This window comes from Lissotriton vulgaris, chromosome 4_1 (genome assembly GCF_964263255.1).
Source record: "Lissotriton vulgaris chromosome 4_1, aLisVul1.2, whole genome shotgun sequence".
In the NCBI taxonomy this organism is placed as follows: domain Eukaryota; kingdom Metazoa; phylum Chordata; class Amphibia; order Caudata; family Salamandridae; genus Lissotriton; species Lissotriton vulgaris.
The window spans coordinates 673,596,003-673,612,369 of NC_141691.1; the positions used below are offsets into that span (position 1 = coordinate 673,596,003).

A 16,367-nucleotide genomic window follows, 5' to 3' on the forward strand; every position below is an offset into this window, starting at 1 on the left:
ACAGAAGTGGTTTACTTGTAGCGAGAGAAAGTTTTTCTATCTTTTTAGAACACTCAGACATAGTGGCAAACGTTGCGTGTTGGTAAATAAACTCTGTATTCGCACTTTAGGGAGAGTAAAAAGTTTCCGTTACCTTGTGAAGGAGGGAGTCAGTCGGAGAGCTGCTCTGACGTCACTCCGTGCCGCGCTGGTATTGGTCAGAACAGCGGGTGTGTAGCGGAGCTGAATTTGTGAAGGAGGGGTGAGTGCCGAAGCGTGAGACTCTGTCTCGCGAAAAGGCCGCGCACCCATTGGACAAGGGAATTTGTAATCACTGACCTGATTGGGTATTGTGAAATAAAAGTCGCATTAGCATTGGAAGCACAAAGGTAAACAAAATTAATCAAGCCGAGTTAGAAGAGAGTCTGGAAAATTATATGTGGTATCCAGATTTTATACCGAATCCAAAGCACCTAGGATTTTACAAGGATCAGCTTATACGAGGTAGACCGCACATGATGTATGGAGTAAAGAGGAAAATGTCTCTTTCCGATAAAATCAAGAATTTTTTCAAGTCCGACAAGCCCATTAGAACAAGGGAAGGCGTGCTCATTCCCCCGCCGAATACCCCTGCTTCTTTTATGTTGTTTGATAAAGGGTATCACACTTGTGTCTGGTTAGAAAATTGGGCAAAGTATACTGTAGATGACGGAGTCCTAGCATTCCCTGTTGAAGGTACATTTAATGGTCGGATCCTGTTTAACCTAAGGACCCGCATGAATGAATTACACCCCAGACCTAGGTTGACCCAGTACGAAGCTCTAGAGGAATGGGAGATTGAGGCTGCAGAGCGAGATAAACCCAGGATGGATAAGGGAGTGAGTAAATGGTATCCCAGGCTTCCTACACCAACCAAAGAGCAGAAAATGAAACAGTGGAGGCAATCCATGTTGACGGAAGGATTGTTTCCCATGATGGGGGTATTAGAAGAAAAAGGAGGTAAATGTAAAGAAAAGACCCATCACCTAATGGCTGTAGGGGACTCAGAAGATGAGCACCTGGAAGATTTGTTAATGAAAAATCCACCTCCCTATGTTGCAGAGTCAGAACCTGTGCATTCTCCAAATCCCTTTTCAAAATATCCCAGATGTAGGAGGGATAGTGATACAGATGGAACAGGTACAGACAGTAAAACCAGTGACGGGGATGGGTTTTGCAGACCTAAATCTGCGGTCCCAAATTATCAGCCGTTCGGAGAAGGTCCACCTCGAGTGGTCACTCCGACTGCCCCGAGTATTTATCCGTCCTTAGTACCACAGGTATTGCATGACAATTCTGCCGAAAAAGCATTGCGGGAAAAAGAGAAAGAAGCCCTGGCTAGACAGCGGGAAGATTTAGTTCGAACTATTGCCCAGATACATCCCCATCCTGATTCTCTGACTATTCCAGTAACTATTGGCCCAGCTATTCCACTGTATAGAAATGACCTGACTAGTCCCCATCCTCCTGTTATCCCCCCAATGCCGCCTACTCCTAGTGTCCCTTCCTCGAAGAAAGAAGTATTCATAGATGAGGACCAGGAAAGTGAATGTGAGTCTGTGGTGCTGATGGATTTGCCCATTAGAGAACCTAGGACTAGCACAGTAGGGGCAAGAAGTCAGCCTAGAATAAGAGAGGTGTCGATTGAAGGCGCAACTGGAATTAGGAGTGCTACTGTAGTAACCCCAGAAGAATTAGACAGATGGTCAAAGGAGCTGGAGAAGGAGACTACCCCCCAACCCAAAGCATTAGAGATATATAAATTAAGAATAGAAATAGAAGAAATGATGGCTGGAAATGTAGGAGTTGAACGCCTAAGCTCGTACAATGAAGAAGAGTTACTGTTCATCAGCAAAAATCTTACCCGGAGTGCTAGGTTGCTCCATGAAAGGATAATGGATACAGCCACAGAAATGGGAATTGATGTCAGTCGCTCCAAAATTCTTCAGAAACCCTACAGAGTAGACTTTTCAGACAAAGATTTAGAAAGCCTGAATGTGATGGGAAAACAGATCCAAGTAAAAGAGTTGTTGAAGCTCCTGCAAAAGTGGGGAGAGGTGGGAAAATGGAGAACCCGGTGGGCAAAGAAAAGGGAAGACAGCAGGGCAAAGTCTCAGGCTTCAGAATTTATGTTAAAGGAAGTAACGCCAACAGAAAAATTGTGCCCCATGAGAGAGGTCCCGGGAGGGAAATATGTCCATGTCCCTTGGTCCCGACAGGATATTGTGTCATTTACAAATGACTTCCCGAAATTACGAGAAAAGCCAGTTGACTGGTACAGGCAGGTAGAACGCTTCATAAAGGTTCAGAAATGCCTCTTGAAAGACCTGGATGGGTTTTTCGACATTGTTGTCCCTGTAGACCTATGGACTGAATGTAAAATAGAAATTGATTGGCCTAATGATGAATATCCCAGAGATGAGAAAACGGGAGCCCCTTCACCTGATGTAATGAGGAAATATGACCAGGTCATACAGTACCTTAAGAAAAAAGTGCCAGCAAAGGAGACAGATTGGACCCGAATAGATAGAACCACACAGGAACGTGATGAAACGGTGCATTCATTTTATGAAAGGCTGTTGCAGGTATTTAAAACTTACAGTGGTATTGATAACGTAGACATGAAAGACATGACTCACTTTAGCTACAGATTCGTGCTAGGATTGAGACCTGAAATCTCACAATGGATTCGAGATAACAAAATCAGTTGGCAGGGAAAGCCCATAGATGATGTCCTAAAATATGCTAAGTACTGCGAAGATGAAATCGAAAATAAAAAGAAGGCCCTCAAGGAAAAGGTCATGTGGGCACAGGTAAAATTAGCTGAACAACAAGAAAAACAGTTAAGTCAATTGACCTCTGGTAACAATGCTCAGAATGCCAATGCTGGGGGAGGAGGGAAGCCCCGCACTAAAATGAGTAGGGAAGAGGCCATGAAGAAATTTCCGTGCCATGGGTGCGGCCAGATGGGGCATTGGCGAGACGAGTGTCCACACCTGCAGGCCGGTAATGCCCCTGTAAATGGTTTAAATCCACAGGTGCCGAAAGAGGGGACAAGAAAGAATCAGCAACAGGTAAAACTACCTCCAGTACCTCGCGCTCCAAGACAGAATTTTAAGAATCAGGGTCAGCAGAATGAGAGGGCGGAAGTATGGGAAGTCGAGAGTGAAAGAAACGCAGTCATTCCACAGTATTTGTTAAATGATACCTTCCTCTGTGAAGATCAAGATTGACGGGGCCTGAGGGGGGAGGATGAGGAGTGCGTGCTTGGCGCCTCCTTACCGGTAGACCAGACTGGACCATACATTGAAGGACAGGTTGAAGGAAAAGATGTCACCTTTCTGTTGGACACTGGTGCTACCAGATCTACTGTAAGAACAGTGGATGTTCCTAACCTACCCCTCTCGGGAGAAGCGATCCAAGTAGTGGGCGTCTCAAATCAAATAATAAGTACTCCAGTAACTGAACCAATGGAAATTTCTATAGGAAATTTCAAAGAAATGCACAGATTTGTGGTCTGTGATTCCAGTCCTGTAAACCTGCTAGGACGTGATTTGTTGTGCAAGATGCGTTGTACCATTTTCTGCACACCAAATGGCGTCGAAATTTAGACCCCTGATGAAGATGGCCTGTACAAACTGATGTTAGTCAGACAAGATTCTGATATTAAGCCTTTGACAATTGAGGATTTACCTGAAGAGCTCCAAGTAAGAGTAGTTCCAGAAGTATGGGATTTCACAGGAAAAGATGTAGGCTTAATGGCAAATGTGGACCCAGTTAAAATAGCAATAAAAACAAATGCTATATACCCGAAAACCAGACAGTACAAAATGAGTGCAGAAGTAAAAGCTGGAGTGGCGACTGAAATTACCAGGCTGCTCGAAGCAGAAATAATAGAGGAAGTGATGAGCAGTCCCTGTAATTCACCAATCATTGGGATCAAAAAGCCTAGTGGAAAGTACAGGGTAGTGCAAGATTTGCGCAAGGTAAACCAAATTGTTGTGCCTTGCTGTCCTGTTGTGCCCAACCCTGCAGTGATTCTATATCAGATTCCCTGGAATGCAGAATGGTTCACTGTCATCGACCTGTGCCATGCGTTCTTTTCCATCCCATTGCATCCAGAAAGCAAATTCCTTTTCAGTTTTGAATTTGACAGCCATATCTATGTCTGGAATCGTGTCCCCCAGGGGTACACCGAAAGTCCATCGATTTTCAATCAGATACTAAAAAAGTGCCTTGAATCCCTAGTGCTGCCAAGAGAGTCTGTTTTAGTGCAGTACATAGATGACCTGTTGGTGGCGTCTAAAACCCAGACTGACTGTGTCACTGACACAATTGCCTTGCTGAATCATTTAGGAAAGGGAGGACATAAAGTGTCGCCTGACAAGTTACAATTCTGTAAAAACTCAGTAAAATATCTGGGGCACCAGATAGAAAAAGGAATCAGGAAAGTCACTTCTGAAAGGATTAAAATAATTAAAGCAATGGAACTGCCCAGAACTCAGAAAGAGGTAAGAATGTTCTTGGGAGTCGTGGGTTACTGCAGACAATGGATCGTAGGATTTGCGGCTCTAGCAAGACCCCTGATAAAAATGACAAAGAAAGGAGTAGAAGACCCCGTCAGCTGGGACAATGAAAGCATGAATGCTTGGGTAACTTTGAGAAACTGTCTATGTACCGCTCCTGCATTGGGTATGCCTGATTACACCAAGCCTTTTGAACTATTCTGTGACACAAGAGAGAGTTGCGCTCTTTCAGTCCTGACCCAGGAGCACGGGCTGGTTAGAAGGCCAGTGGCCTATTTTTCAGCCACTCTAGATCCGGTGGCTGCTGTATTACCTGGATGCTTGAAGGCAGTGGCTGCTACTTGCGTCAGCCTGGAACAGAGTGAGAACATTGTCATGGGACATCACGTCACTGTATATGTTCCTCATTCTGTTGTAATTCTACTGACCAGAACTAAGACCCAGTACCTCACTCCTAGTCGGCTGACTAGGTATGAGAGAATTTTAATTGGCGCCGAAAATATAACTATTTCTCGGTGCAACGTCCTGAACCCTGCAACCCTGTTACCGGTCCCTCTGGATGTAGAAATCGAAGAGGGAGGGGAACATAATTGCATCGATTTAACTGAGTACAGTACAAAGCCCCGTCCGGATATCCGTGAAATAGCATTACTTGATGGGGATAAAACAATGTTCGTGGATGGCTCGTGTTTAAGACATGAGAGTGGGAGTCTGAGTGCTGCCTATGCTGTGGTTACATTGACAGAAACGATAGAAGCATCTTACCTGAGCGAGGTGAAATCTGCACAAGTGGCGGAGCTCATCGCGTTAACTCGAGCATGTAAGAGGGGAAAGAACAAAAGAATTACTGTTTACACAGACAGTCAGTACTGTTTCGGGGTTGTTCATGACTTCGGCCAATTGTGGCTGCAAAGAGAATTCATGACTTCCTCAGGCACTCCTATCAGAAACGGAAAGGTGGTGCATAACTTACTGGAAGCTATTCAATTGCCCAAAGAATTGGCTGTGGTCAAGTGTGCGGCTCACAGATCTGGAAATGATGATGTGACTGCCGGTAATAGGTACGCTGACCAAATTGCACAATTTTGTGCCCGACACCAGATGTCACTCCAAATTGCCTTGTGGAGTGGAACCAGCTGCCAACTTATGTTGTTTGAGAATGTGTCAACGTGGGAAGAATTGAAAGAGTTGCAACAGGCTACAGACAGACAAGAGAAGGGAAAATGGGCAGAAGAAGGATGCAAATTGAGAGATGATGGTGTGGTGGTAAACCCGACTGGTGTGCCCGTACTGCCTGATAGCTTGATTGACCCCATGATCAGAATGATACATGAACCCACACATATGGGAAGGGACGCAATGTGCCGAGTGTTTGACAAGGTGTTCTGTAACTCAAAGTTCAGGAACCAGGCGGAAAGGCTGTGCCAGAGGTGCCTAGTGTGTCAGCAATTCAATGCAGGAAAGAGGACTGTAGTAGAGCAAAGTACTGTTGGAAAGGCAGTAGGTCCCTTTGTTAGAATGCAGGCAGACTTTGTAACCATGCCCAAATGCAAAGGATATAGATATATCCTAGTCATAGTTTGCCTGTTCTCCAGGTGGGTGGAGGCTTACCCAGCAAAGAAAAATGATGCCCTAACTACTGCCAAGCTATTGCTCAGGGAATTGATACCTAGGTATGGAATCCCAGAGACTATCGAAACGGACCAAGGTGGGCATTTTGCCAACAATGTCCTAGAAGAACTCTGTAAAGCATTCAAAATGAAGCAAAGACTGCATTGTGCCTACCGTCCAGAGGCTTCTGGGGTAGTGGAACAAATAAATGGCACCCTGAAATCCAGATTGGGAAAAATGTGTGATTCCACAAAGATGAACTGGATAGAGGCTTTACCCCTTGTGCTGATGAGTCTGAGGAGTATCCCGAACAGAAAAACTGGCCTAAGTCCCCATGAAGTGTTGATGGGAAGAGTGATGCGACAGGCATGGGTACCCGGACACAAACTGCTAAGCATTTCTGATGATATGGTATTAGAATACTGCAAGCAGCTGGGTGACCAAGTGCGTTCTCTCTCTCAGCAGATTGGAGAGACAGAAGACGAGTGGCCAAAGACTCCAGCACATAAACTGCAACCCGGAGATTGGGTGGCGTTAAAGAAACACACCCGGAGCAGTTGCCTGAAGCCAAGGTGGGGAAAGCCACGACAAGTGATCCTCGTCACTACTACTGCTGTAAAGTGTGCTGGTGTACCGAAGTGGATCCACGCCAGCCACACGAAGCGGGTATCTGGAGAAAGCGCGACTGGAGCTGAAGGCAGCACAGCTGAAGAAGCTTCTGAGGAAGAGAGTCCGGAGCTAGCTGACATTGAACTGCCGAGCACAAGTCGAGACGTTGAATGGTACCCCGCCGACGAACAGGTTCATGATCCAATACGAACCAGGAAATATTCCTACTTAGACAGTGAGTGGGATAGTCCAGGTGAGCTAGAACTAGAAGAAGAAGGTCAGGTCAACGAGAATCACATCACACCTGATCAGGAAGTAGGCCAAGTAGGGTCAGATCGAGACCTCGAGAACTCTCCTGAGACTCCAGAAAGTGGAGAGGGACAGTTAGAAATTAGAGCTGACGTTCATGCAGAAGAAAGCGAAGAGATCGAAGAGCATGAACAGGAACAGATAGAACTAGATCAAAGGGCTCAGACAACGGAAACAACAGAAACCAAAAATAAAAAGAAAGTGCGATTTGAATCTGAGCAAGGTCAGAATAGGGACCAGGCAGAAGAAGTAGATGAAAGACCTGGAACTAGTCAGACAGGCAGGAAAACAGAGGTGCCACAACAAAAAGTGAAAAGAGTGCACGAAGAAGGCCAAGTCTCCTCAACCACTGGGAGGCACGGAGGAAGAAGTGCACCCCGATACGTAAAGAGACTAAGGCTCAGACTAAAGACAGTCGAAGAAAACGATAAGGACCGAAAAAGGGCTCAAAGTGAAAGAAATGCAGCCCAAGGCAAATCGCTAAGAAAAAGCGACAGACTAAAGAAACAGAACAGACTGTATCGGAGCCCTGAGTGGACTTACTTTGTGTTGGAAGAAATAGACGAACCACACCACAGTGGCAACAGTGACGAAGAGTCCATTGCTGATCGGAGCTCTGACGAAGACCCTCCTTGAGAAAGCCCAGAAGTGAGCCTTTGGTGCAAAGAAACGAAGAGGGGTAGCGAAAGCCACCTGTAAGCTAAAAATGTCTGATCCGAGTGTCTCTGGGAGATCCCGGTGTGGGTGTCTCAAAACCTGTTGTAAGATATGCTTGTGTAGTATAGCCATGCTAATAGTAATGTGGATAGGACTAACAGTTTTTCTACCTTTTATGATAAGTAGAAATCCTAACTTGTCCCCCAGTGAACCCGAAGCAGTAGACGTAGGAGATGTACAGACTGCAGAAACACCACGAAGCTTAGAAAGACGCGACAACCAAATCGGACTGACACACACACGACCTAAATTAGAAGCATCAGATGAGGATGGACTACATTTTCACAAAATGAGAAACAGGACGCATCTAAATGTTTTTGCTAACTTATTAGTGCATTACGTAGAAGCTATGGAAATAGAGGACTGTTATGTCTGCATGAAGCTGCCAACTTCAGTGGCTGAAGGCGTGACATACCACCATCTACCTTTAACCTATGGAATCTCCTGTAGTATATTAGCTAGCTTGTTCTATAGAAGCACCTTGCAGTACTATTATTCAAATGATGACGTAGTATTTTCCGAACTGCCTATTAGAGGACACTTGAACCGTGTACATACTACAAGTGACGTGACCCGTTATATGGGAGAATATTTTCTGACTATAGGTAACATAGATTTAGATGAAGCTAGAGAATCTAATCTGACCTGTTCTCTGCAAGAGCAGGAAAAGATGTTCATTAAGATGGCAGACAGAAGGAGAGAAAAGTTTCAGAAGAAGGCGAATGACGAAAAGGATAGAGTCCCTAGGTGGGCTGAGCACATGGATAACACCTCGCAAGGCGAAGTTAATCCTGCCTTGTTGCTGGATTTTGAACGAAAGGGGAAACTTTGTATCCATAGGGAAAAGACAGAGTACTATAACAATGTATTCATCGGTTCCAGCGAGTGTGAACATAATTACAAGGTAATTGGAGGTTGGGGTTTCAAAAATGGGTCGGAACCGGTGTTTCCCGGAATATATTATATATGTGGGAACAAGGCTTATTTCAAATTGCCGGATCACTGGTATGGAAGCTGCTACTTTGGCATTGTTTTCCCGAAAATATACCATGTGAATAATGCAGCTGGAAGCGATGAAGGTACTAATGGCTTAGTGCGTAGTAGACGTGAAAGTGTAGGTGAAATTATAGGTGATATTTTTAGTGCACTGATACCTGGAATGGGGGTAGTTCTGAACACCCATAGAATCTGCAAATTGTCTACAGTAGTGGACCGGTTATCAACGGACACTGCTGCAGGATTCCTGATGGTCAATACCGAAATGGTTGCGATCAGATCAATGGTTTTACAAAACCGTCTTGCCCTTGACACCCTATTAGCAAAAGAGGGCGGAGTCTGTAGAATGCTGAAAGCGCAACATTGTTGCACTTACATTCCAGATAAAAGTATCGAATTAAAACAATATGTGAAGAACATAACTAATTTGGAAAAAGAACTCAAACCATTGGAGGTTGACAGTGCCTGGACGAGACTGACTGGAGGTCTCTCCTCTATAGGTAGTTGGTTTGCTAACCTAGGTAGAAATCTTTTGTGGAAAATACTGATGCCAATAGTTGTAATAGGTGTAATTGTATTGATCATTTTTATCTGCTGCAAATGCCAGAAGTGTAAAAAGAAATATACAGTAAATAAGAGGGGGGTGAAAAGAAATATTGATGATTTAGAATTGGAAGAATTGAAGAGTGAAATTTACAAGAAGGTGAAAAATCACCACTCTCATAGAGAAGCTGCAAGGAAACTCAACGATAAATTTGTTGAGATCCCGATGAGTGATATGGATGAGTGAGAAAAGTTGGCATCTGTTTCCTTCTGTGTGGTGATGATAGTAAATATCATCAAAGAGGGGATTGATGGAGCTGGGATTCGCGTGCAAGCGCCCTACTCTCATGCAAAACCCTTGTCTAAATTGCATAATCGTATTAACACTATTGTTCGTCATTTATAAAGTGTTTTTCCCAACACGCGGGTGTCCCCAGGATGCTTGCTTGTATGTCTTTTCTCATACTAACGAAGCTTGCACTAAAAGCGGCTGCTTCGCTGAAATTCAGTCTGCGCATGCGTCGGTCATACCCATGTGATGTGACGCACTCGCATTCTGGAGGGAGTTTTGTGCTCATGCGCACGGTTGCAAATATGGCTGCTTGACTCTCACCACGCTCTCCGCTTGTTGCTGCTGCTTTTGCTTATCTGTCCTTTCGCACTAAACAATAATGCTATAGTCATTATAAAGTAAGGGTTGCTTAATATCTCATCATGGTATACAGTGTGATCATTTTATATATGATTTTAATTTGTTCTCGCTTACTTTTCATGTACCGCGTCTTTGTGGGCTGGGGCATACGTGAGCAACGCCATACTGAGGCTCCTCTGAACCCTGTCAGCTGACCAGGGAAAGTCCTAACTGCGCAGAAGCTAAAACTAGCCAGCTGGCTCCTGAAGCACAATGCGCCTGGGAACCCATCCCGAAGATGCAAGATTGTACCTTGAACTGTCATACACTGTTGCTATATACTGTACTCTTGTATTGTATTCTGTATTCCTATGCCTGGGAAAGTGAACCCGAGGGGCGGGTGTGGAAAATTGAATATTTAGTATGGGAAAGCTGAATTTAGGAGGTGGTAATGATCACACCACCTCTCTTGACCAATCATAATATGGGAAGCTGTCACTTGCAACATTAGTGGGTGGTCTGAGAGCCCCCAAAACTGTATAATTGCCCTAGTTTAGCTTAGGAAAATTGTCCGACTTGTCCGAGTAGCAGACCTGTCACTGACCCTACGAACTCTATAGGTGCTCAATCTGAAGTGCTGCGGAGCACTCTGTCCATACTTTCCACAAACTCCTAAGGGGTGGAAAATCCTAAGTGCTGGCGAAGCACTTTGCTGGGGAATTCGAAACCCAAATCGGGGTTATTGGCGGATTACTTGCAGAGAGGGGTAACGCTGGCGTTGCTTCTAAAGCTGTGGGAGTTGGTCGTACCTTGGTGAGCCCAGTCCTGATCCCAAAGCCTGAGGGGTATCCTGTCCTTACTGTCCGTGAGCTGTACCTGCTCGCATTCTGGCATTCCTTCCTGAGGGTCCTTGTCCCCGTCTTCCCATCTGACCCGTGGCCAGGGTTAGACTTCAATCTGAATTTAGGTAATTATTAGACCGAGGGTTTGCATCTCTCTCTCTCTCATTCTCTCTCTCTCTTAAAATTCTTTCGGTAAAGCATTACTTGCCAATGATATTGCTCTATTCTCTTTTATGCAAACTATATGTGATTTGTTTAATAGGCTTGTTCCACTTCTCTCCCCACCCTTAGCAAATTGTCAATCCGTTATATTAATAGTATGTTCCCGTTTTTCCCTTACCTTTAGTTGGTTGCAGTGAATTTAGTAAGAATAGTTTGAGGATAAGTACATGTTTTAGGTCCCAACCTTAAACGCGTGTCCTAGTATAAAGTTGCAGTAATTAGTTCTGTTCTAAAATTCCTACCCTTAGTCTTCCCATATATTCTAATGGTTATAATTCTAATACAAAGTTACATATTGGTGTTGATGTTGATGTTTGATATATTATTCTGCATATCGCTTATTGTCTTGGCATCTTCTCTTTGAATCTTTATATAAAGTTTTAAAACTTCATCAGGTGTCTGTGGTCATTTTACAGAAATTGTGGATAAGTATGGTAATAATGGTAGAGAGTATTTGATCTAGACCTGTCTGCTCTTTTCCCTGCTAAGCTCCAGATCTGTCGTAGGAATTGTGCCTGTGGTAAGTCAGGTACATGGTAAGCAGAGGTGAAACCAACCTTAATTACTCATAAGAGCGTGTAGCAGAAGCCAAATCACCCAGTTCACCCCGAAAGTAATAGGTGTATTAAATCTTGTGCACGCCGGGGCCCAGTGCGTGTAAGAAATAGGTGAATTCGGTGACCCGGGTGAACTGCGCGCTCTATCAACAGCATTTCCAAAAGCACCAGACAGACCAGGATGCAAACTCCAACAACATCCATGGAACCTTTTTTCATTTCACAAATATATGAGGTTGCTTGCTGTTGCAGATTTTGCAGAAAGCAAAAAAGTGATGGGTAGAATGCTTGAATTATATCAGTCGCTTGTAATTACTGAGGCCCATGTTCCAGTCCATTGTTTTTATTTTTTGCACACCATGCCATCTCAAACAGGAACAAGAAATATGCATATCAGCCTTGGTCCTACTGAAACAGGAATAGCCTAGGCACAACTACCACAACAGGAACCCTATGAATAGGAACACAAGAAACTCTAAAGCAGGTTTGGCCTATTGGGGCCTCATCAATAGGGTACAGCTCTAGTGCAAAAGCACACTGAACACAGGACCTAGGTCTGAGCACACCCAATGCTCTTACAGTGTCACACCGAAGAAAGCAAAAAATTGATGGATGGAATGCTTTAATTAATCTCAGCCACAGGTAATTACTTTGGGACGCATTCTAGTCCATTGTTTTTTGCCCACCATGTGACCTCAGACTGGAACCAGCAATATGCAAATCAGCCTTGGTCCTGCTCTAATTTTGCATTGCTGCAAATGATGTGTCCTGACCTTAACTAAGTCGTGTTCTTTTTATCAATCCCAGAAAGATGAAAGTTTGAGACACCCTACTGGAATTCAACTTTTATGCACGTTGTGTGTAGATGCCCGCAGAAGGCACAGTAATGGCACATATGACTACCGATATGCAGCTGCATGTAATGTGCATTATAATGAATGGAGCATTACTTTTTTCCTCGATACCAAAAATAAATATATCTTGTGTGCACTTTAATGGCACATTATGTTTAATTAGTGTTACAATATCGATGCCTCCAGAGCACTGAGAAAACATGACAAAACGCTACTAAAATGTATATTATACTTTAATACACGAGGCTAACTTTATAGACTGTTATGGAAGGAAAACATTATTTAGGGAAAAATGGTCTATCTTTTAACTGCCATTTGATGGATAACTCATTATAGGACTTTGGTTAGAGTGAGGGTGCTGCTGGGTACCCCTGCTATTATTTGGTGTGGGGTGCGATAATTGCAGCTTTGACTCATTTCACCCGTTCACTTTAAATAGCGAGTCACAGCCCTTAATTGCAGAAAGAAACAATCATGTTATATAATGATAACATGGCTTTGTATTTCGATTGTCAAAGCAATAAAGGCACACACACGACTGCCAGAGCAGTAACTTTCCTCGTAAACATAACTTGTTGTGGCTGAAGGTCAGACCAGCAGCTCCAGCCCAGCCAGCCTATCCCAGGGAACCTGACTTGGGGGATGCGGGGGCTAAAGCCCTCTCAGCACAAAAGGTAGTTGCGCACCTGGGACACACCAACAAATGTACAATGGCATGTTCATTCGAAGAAAGAGAATCGGTGGCTTTTAAGGGTGGCAAGGAACACACTTACCTAAAGGTCTATGCTGTCTAACATGGCAACAGCTTCAAGAGAAACATATACGTAGTGGCAAGAAGTCTGAGATAAAACTAACTCTCATGTATGCCAGCAGATGCCACACAGCTCTCTTTTCCTCCAAGATAGGAGGGCACCAGGTAAGAAAACAAGACTTTTCCGGAAAGATCCAGTAAGCATCCTTTTCAAACTAAAGTGCAAGGCAAACATGTGTACCCCATGGCTATCAAACCAAGGAGTCACCAAAGAAAAAAAGGCTCACTTTCAGGTGAATACATTCATACCAGAGTCCAATATTACATTGACGGAGGAACTTGCACCACAAATCCCATAAAGTACATAAGCTTCCAGCGACCCAAAATCTATCCAGTTAGTCTCACATGTTGAAACAAAGCACAGAAAGCCACAAAGGGACTGAGACTTCATGCCCTTACGTGGCGTTGTTTATAAAAAAAAGAAAAACGTTAGGCATGCATACATACATGATAACACCAACTGATATAGGCAATTCACTATGCCAGATCTTAAAGGACTACAAAAGGAGCAGAAAGCGATCCAAAAACATCCGACGTTACTGAGCCTAGTGTGCATATGGCAGTGGCAATTCCTTCCACTAGTGAATTTTGTGAGAATGAGGCCAACAATCAGAAGCCTAAACTGCACGCAAATCACTTCTGAGTTATGCACCAGGGAGGAATGCTACAGGTTGCTGGCCAAATAAATTAACAGAGCTCCAACATAACTATAGGGGTGCATTTAGGAATGATAAAGTGGCGTGAGATAATAAAAGAGTAGTACCCACCTCACCACGTTATTCCTGAGATTACCACGTAAACTGAAGTATGTTACATGTCAGACGAGCATGTACTGTAGCGTGATCCTGTCTAACATGTCTGTTAGGACTGTTTAATACGAATTCGTAATTTGCTACCTATACCCGGGATTATCATTTACTGAATGGAGCCCGCACTGATTCAATTTGTCCATTTAGTTTTGAAAATAAAATACCAGATTCCTGCTGCCAACCATCAAAATCTTCGCAGTTCAATAGGCAGCTTGTCGGATTAGCATCCTACGACAAGGAAACGACCTCCCTGCAGGTTTGACAGGATGAAAGCTCAACGAACCAGGACATGTTTTAAATGAAAACGCAAGACTCTACTATTACAGTCCACATGACCAGCAGTACCGCAAACGGACCTGGCGACTTAAAAGCAAAGATCAGTCCCATATCGTAGGATAAGGAAGACACCCCCGAGTGCCCTGATAATAATTGTATATGACTCCATACGTCTTCAAATTATAGAGGTATAGTGGGAGGGGCAGCCGAAAGATAAACATGCCCCTGTGCGTGCAACCAGTGTTGTGCACCTTGTCACATAAGCTCAGAGAGAACCTTAAAGGGGTCAGGCAGAGACCTTGGGTCACGTGACACTGACCTGCTGTCCCCGGGCACCACGGGCTCCTTCTCTCTACCACCTCCAAAACTTCCCTCTTGAGCTCAGCCGCTGCCGCTTCCTCTTCCGCTCAGAGAGGGAAGGATGCAGGGAGGGGCGCGGCCAGAGCCGCCAGGTTGGACGTCCGAAACAAGCCCAATCTCTCCTAAAACGAAGCCCAAAACAACCCAAATATTACCAAAAGAAGCCCAACACACGCTAGAAAGTCGACATCCAAAACTGCCAAAATACTGAAATAAGGGTGGATATTACATTCATTGCTGAGTCTCCGATGTAGTGACAGAGTCAGATAGCTTTAAATACCTTTATTGGTATGATAAAGTAAGTTAATAGATACAACAGGTGAGTGCTAGGGAAAGCAGCATACAGTCTTGAGGCACATAGATAACTGACCACCAGATCTAGAATGGTACATCACCTTACATTCCATAGCCCTAACATCACGAGCATTTAAAGGAACATTGTAGAGATTTATAATCAAACATAACAACATAAAAACATTTCCAAGTTTGTACTGCGATTTGCACATCTGCTTTTATTATTAATTGTGCCTTTTCTTTATTTGGGTAATTTCATTTTGCCATCATGGCTTCAAACATCGTCATGCCTCCAATGTTTTTATCCTCTCCAGGTATACATTTGATAGAGTGGGAGGACTGGGTTGAAATGTTGGATAATTATTGTCGCCCTGGATGGAAAGAATTTTCACCCTGAAAGAAAGAAGGCACTTTTACTGAGTACTCTTGGAAATGAAGGTCAGAGAGTTTTTAAATACTTACCAGTTGCTCTTGGTCCCAATGGTCAACCTATGGATGACGCTTATAAAGAGGCACTGAAAAGGCTTGAAACTAGATTTGCAAAAGAAGTTAACTTAGTCATGGCAAGATACCGTTTTTATACTCATCCTCAAGCTGAGAATGAGAGTATTGACGATTTTGTTTCTAGGTTACGTGAACATTCTATCAAGTGTCGGTTTGGTAACATGGCCGATGAGCTTATTCGTGTTCAGCTCATCGTTCAATGTCGACACAGAAAAATCCAAGAAAGGCTGTGGGCTGCCAAAGACCCTTCCCTAAAAGATGCAATAGATTTGGCCAAAGTTATTGAAGAGTCACAGAAGTGTATTAAAGAGTTGGAACGCAGGGAAAAGATTTCTTCACAGATTGGGAATGTTGAAATTGATGATCGTGAAGAGGGTTGTGAAGTTAATGTAGTTTCGAAACATTTTAACAAAAATAATCCAAATAATTTTCTTTCCAAAGTCAAGGGTAAAGAGTGTTGGCGTTGTGGAAGTCAATTTCATTTGGGGGGATTTAAAAAAATGCTATGCTTTAGACCAGACATGTAGGAAATGTGGTCGCAAAGGTCACTATCTCAGGATGTGTAAACATGGTGAGAGTGGTGATAAAAATAAATCTGTTGATAGTCTTGAAAAACTCAAATCTAAAGTAAATGTGATAAGCAATAGAGTTTTAATGATTCAACAAGTTGAGTATGGTGTTGTTAACGTAACTTGTGATTCTCCTAGATTAACAAGACCCTCCGCTCTTTTCACTGTTTGTGGTCAAAATGTTTCACTCATGGTTGACTCTGGCTCTTTGTTTACAATAATTCCCGAATCTACATTTTCTTCTTTATGGCATGATATTTCCTTAACTGAAAAAGACATTAGTCCAGTTGGGTACCAAGGTAAACCCAT

At 43.6% G+C, this 16,367-nt stretch overlaps 1 protein-coding gene across 1 annotated transcript in view; it reads right to left on the reverse strand.

Annotated features, from left to right (window-relative positions):
- RALBP1 (ralA binding protein 1) overlaps positions 1 to 14,756 on the reverse strand; it is a 272,192-nt gene extending 257,436 nt beyond the window's left edge. The window contains exon 1 of the mRNA XM_086964942.1: positions 14,651 to 14,756. The gene's annotated coding sequence lies outside the window, so the exon portion shown is untranslated. The remainder of the gene's footprint in view (positions 1 to 14,650) is intronic.
- Positions 14,757 to 16,367: the final 1,611 nt, after the last annotated feature.